Source organism: Rhincodon typus, chromosome 11 (genome assembly GCF_021869965.1).
Source record: "Rhincodon typus isolate 14 chromosome 11, sRhiTyp1.1, whole genome shotgun sequence".
Lineage (NCBI taxonomy): Eukaryota > Metazoa > Chordata > Chondrichthyes > Orectolobiformes > Rhincodontidae > Rhincodon > Rhincodon typus.
The window spans coordinates 41,772,421-41,778,129 of NC_063342.1; positions in this window are offsets into that span (position 1 = coordinate 41,772,421).

Consider the following 5,709-nt stretch of genomic DNA (forward strand, 5'->3'; position numbering starts at 1 on the left):
ACACTCACAACTGTGTAGCCAAGTTCTGAACAAACGCCACCTACAAGTTTGCTAATGACACACCATGGAAGGACAGATATCAAACAACGATGAGTCAGAATACAGAAAGGAGATAGAGGGCTTGGTGATGTGGTGCAATGGCAACAATCTCTCTCTCGGTGTCGGCAAAACAAAAGAACTGATCATTGACTTCAGAAACAAAGGATGAGAACACGCCCCATCTATATCAATGGAGCTGAGGCTGAGAGTGTCAAGTTCCTCGGAGTGACGATAACCGACAACCTGTCCTGGACTTCCCACATAGATGCGATCGTCAAGAAGGCACAACAACGCATCTTCATCCTTGGGCTGGCTTAGGAAATTTAACATATCCGTAAGGGCCCTCATCCAACTTTTACAGATGCACCATAGAAAGCATACTATCTGGGTGCATAACGGCCTGGTACCACAAATGCTCTGCCGAGGACCGTAAGAAGGTTGTGTGCACAGCCCAGACCATTACAGAAGCCAAATTCCCATCCATGGAGTCCACTCACACTTTTTATTGGTGGAAAGGCTGCCAACAAAGACACCTCCTACCCCGATAATGCTCTCCTACAACCTCTTACATCAGGCAGAAGAGGCAGAAGCTTGAACACCCTCAACAACAGGTTCAAGAACAGCTTCTTCCCTGCTGTTATTAGACTGATGAATGGACACTCTAACTTCAAATAATGTTGATCTTTCTTCGCGTACCTCCTGTGCAGCATAACCTGTATGCCTCACTCTGTCAAAGTACCCTATGATCTTTGCTTATTATGATCTGCCTGGACTGCTCGCAAACAAAGCTTTTCATTGTATGCGTGACTACAATAAATCAAATTAAATCAAAGTACTTCCAAATGTTACCAATTTTCAATAAAATTTCAGAATTACTCCTTGCTTTTGTATTCAATTCCTCTCAAAATAAACCCCAATATTATGTTGCACTCTTTACACTTAACCTGGTTATGCTATTACTTCTAGCAATATATTCCCAGGACACTTTGCTCCACGACTCCATCTGATTTCTTATCTTCCAAGGAACAAGTGCATTTTGCATTCCTTCTAGCAAAGTAAACCATCTTATACTGTGCCCCATACAAATTAAGTTGTTCTTTATTAACTTACATTACGGCCTGCTTATGCTTGTTTCGAAAATCATCCACATTATTAGCCAAATCTGCAATTTAGTGTTGCCTGAAAATTTTAATAGAATCTACCAATTTCTCAGTCCTAATTATTTAAACATAAGATAAGCAACAGCATGGATCCTTGCAGCTTACAACTTACAATTTTAAGCAACACTCCATAGCTCCTACCCTGTTTTCTAATTTAGTCATCTAATTTAGTAACTTTTCTAATTTAGTAGATGATAGTAATCATTCAATCCTCTGTGCTTTCTGGTGCTCAACTTGTTCAAAGAAATACAATATGATTGGTTAACATAGCCTTTCTTTTAGTAATCAATGTCTATATACATTCTTCGTATCTAAATATTTTGTTGTCTCATCTTTTAGCGAAAGTTCTAATACGTTGCCTACTCCAAATGTTAAGACATCTCATTTGCAGTATCCTGGATTAGTCCTAACTCCCTTCTTCAAGTTAGGCAATGCTTTGCTGCCCACCAGTTCTTGGACACTTTTCTAATAATTATTCATATATGGGTTCACAGTGATTCAGCTATCTTCTCCCTTCAAATATTTACGTACATAATCTATCTAGGCTCAGTTTTGTTCTTGCTATCTTAACCACTGCAACAGCCTTCTTCACAATCTCTACAATACCGAATTCCTCTTTGCCATCTCATTAGTGACAAAGTGAGGAAAAGTATTGACTCAGTATCAACCCATGCTCCATGCTTACCATACTCACCTCTTCATGGCCCCCTCTCTATCTTAAGTCTCCACTTACTACTTGTGCAATCTTTAAAACAAAATTTAAAATATTTTTTACATTTTTCAACATGGCCATTTCATAATTCAGATGATATCACCCTTGATCAATGCACTATGTAGTAATGAGAATATTATAGATTTCAGGAAGACAGACAGCACTGTGGTATAGGCAGAAGCATGGCAAATGAACTTAGATGCAGAGGTGTATGATGTGATACATTTTGGGAGGACTAATGTGGAAAGATGTAGACCACAAATAGCACCATTAAAAAAAAATGAGGATGGAGAATGCCTCAATACTATATATGCAATAAGTTGATAAGATGGTTACAAAGGAACGGGTTACTTGGATTTAGAAATTGTTAAATAGAAACATAAAAGCAAATTAATTTTGCTAAAACTTTATAAATGTGTACCGAGAGGGTTCACCAGGATTTTCCAAGGGATGTGGGAGTTCAATTATGAAAAAATGTTGGAACAGGTTAAGACTGCTCTTAGAGTCATACAGCACAGAAACAGACCCTTCATTCCAACCAGTCCGTGCCAAACATAATCCCAAACCAAACTAGTCCCACCTGCCTGCTCCTGGCCCATTTCCTTCCAAACCTTTCCTAGTCATGTTCATATCCAACTGTCTTGTAAACGTTGTAACTGTGCCCACATCCACTATTTCCTCAGGATGTTCATTCCACAAGTGAACCACTCTCTATGTAAAAAATTTGCCCCTCATGTCTTTTTAAAATCTCTCTCCTGTCACTTCAAAAATGTGGCCCCTAGTCCTGAAATCCCACATGCTTAGGAGAAGACAACTACCATTAACCCTATTTATACTCCTCATAATTTTATAAATTTCTATAAAGGTCACCTCTCAACCTCCCATGCTTCAGTGAAAAAAAGTCCCAGCCTATCCAGCCTTCATTTATAACTCAAACCTTACATACCCAGCAACATCCTGATAAATCTCCTCTGAACCCTCTCCAGCTTGATAATATCCATCCTATATGTCCCATACAACCTCAACATGAGCTCCCAACTCCTATACGAAAAGGATTGAGCAATGAAGGCAAGTGTGCCCTATCTATATGTGATGCTAACTATAAAGAATTATGCACTTGAACTCCTTAGGTCCTTCAGTTCTACAACATTACCCAGGCCCCTACCATTAATTGTCTAAGTTCTAACCTTGTTTGTTGTATCAAAATGCAATATCTTGCATTTATCCAGATTGAATTCTGCTTTCGATTTTTCAGCCCATTAACCCATTTGATCCATTTGTAATCTTAGAAAACCTTCTTTACTGTCTACTATGCCACCAATTTTGGTGTTGTCACAAACTTAATAAGCATGCCTTCTATATTCTCATCCAAATCATTTATATAAATGACAAGCAAAAGAGAATTCAGAACCAATCCCTGTGAAACACCTCTGGTGACAGGCCTCCTGTCCAAAAAACAACCCTCCACCACCACACACTGGCTCCTGCTGTTAAGCCAATTATGTACCCAATTGGCAAGCTCACTCTGAATCCCATGTGACCTAAATTTACTGATTAGTCTAACATGCGGAACCTTGTTGAAGGCTTTACTACAGTCGAGTAAACAATGTCTACTGTCCATGTAACAGAGGGGGATAAAAAGTGACACAAGAGAGTTTCAAATGCTGAGATTTTGATAGAGTAGATAGAAGAAAACCACTTATCCACTTTGATGAAGGAGTAAAAAATAAGAAGTCATTGGCAAAATATCCAAAGGGGAGATGAGAGAAATGTTTTCACTCAAAATTGTTCAGACCTGTAACACTAGTTCAAAATTGGTGGTAAAAGCCAATTCCATAAATAATTTTGAAAAGGAGTTGGACAAGTGTAAGAGGATGGGACTTTTACACAGATTTATGAGTAAAAAGCGAGGATAAGAGACCAAACAGGATTGCTCCACCAAAGGACAAGCACAGGCGTGTCAGGTGTATCCTTTAATTTCTGTGCTGTAAATTTCTACAATTCTCTCTTGGCATTATTATCTCTTTATGAAGTTCATTATATTTCCTTTTGTCATCCTTTTCTTTATTGTACACATTTTGCACATGACATTTCCTTTAGATTAAATTTTACATTTACCTCTTTAGTGAATATGGAATCTTATTCCTGTTTGAGTTTAATGTACTTCTCTTGAATGCTAACAACTTCTAATACTCCTCATTGTTGTTCCACATCTAAGCATCCGTTTTTCTCTTGTTTACCTTTATCCTTACTCCGTCTGATTTTGATTTTTTAAAAATCTCACAGTAATGTTCAAGACACCCACAGCAACAAGCAGCTGCAGCCAGAAATGAGAAGTGCGACAATGAAGTTCTGAAGGTAAGCACATGAAACTGAGAGGATTAGAAAGTACTGCTGGAAGTTGGAGATTGGGGGAAGAATACTGTAAAAGATGTCAGTCTCAACTGAAGCGGGTAGTAAGAGGTAATGTCTACATGAACTGTTGCAGTAGAGGGAAGAGCCTGAGTATGAATTGGAAATGAGGAAGACCAAGAAGGAAAGTGTTTCTGCAAACTGAGGTATGATAGGTAAATAATACCTCTTGTGTAACAGTAACAAGAATGCAGGGCATTTTAAAATAATTGCTATTAACATTAAGCAATGAAAAATACCAATCCATAATCCATATTTCCCCAGAAAATAATAAACAAGCATTGTTAAGTGTTGGAACATTTGATACAGAGCTGCAGCTTAATTATGACGAGCCCACAGTCCATTCCCTGTAACTGTATATCGTAATTCTTCCAATTTTCTCGTGACGTAGATGACACTACTGACACCACAGTTGTTGCCCATCCCTAATCGCCCTGAATTGACTGGTTTGTTAGCCCATGATGGAGTGTCAACCTTATGATTGTGGATTTGGAATACTGGTAAACCAAACTAGGTAAAGATGGCAGATCTCTTCCTCTAAAGATTTAGTGATCCAGTTAGTATTTTATGACAGTCAGCAATAGATTCCTGATATTAATACCATGGCATCATCTCCCCCATATAAATATTATACGAGGCTGTTTGAAACTAGTCGACGTTTCCTCCTTTACTTGGTTGTCAAGAAGGCTGCTGAACTCAGCTTTTGCTCATACCCAACCAGCTGCTACTAGTCGACGTTTCCTCCTTTACTTGGTTGTCAAGAAGGCTGCTGAACTCAGCTTTTGCTCATACCCAACCAGCTGCTTTAGTTCTGCAATTGGGACTTTCCTCTGATTCTGCTAATGGGACTTTCTGATCATGATTAATCAGGAATTCCTGTCAGCAGGACAGTATCTAATACTGGATTAAAACAGAATCAGCTAGGCATTGTTGCCAAGACTGGCAGTGACGAACACATCACAGAAGCGTCACTAAATTTGATGGGTAATAAAGAAAGAGCAGGAGGTGGAGTTTGCCTTCATAATCTGGGAAGGAAGTGGAAGGGAATAATTGCCCTTGAGAAGGAAACAGAACTACTGTATAAGTAACTTTTGGATAAATTGGGTGAATAAGAATTTAACAAAGTGTCCATTTTCCATGTACTTGTTTCCAGTTTTTAAAAAAAATCTATTAGTTGCAAACATTCAAGGACTATTTCAACTGGCCCATTTTGTTACAGATTCAAATAGTTTTTGGAGAAGCCACATTGTCAGACATGCTTTGGGTATATGTGGGCGAAGGATTGGAAGTATGCATAAATTCAAATTTTATGTTCATGTCTTCATAATTCACCATAATTCTAAATCCAGGGACATACATGGTAGGAGCATGGCAAAGTAGGCAGGA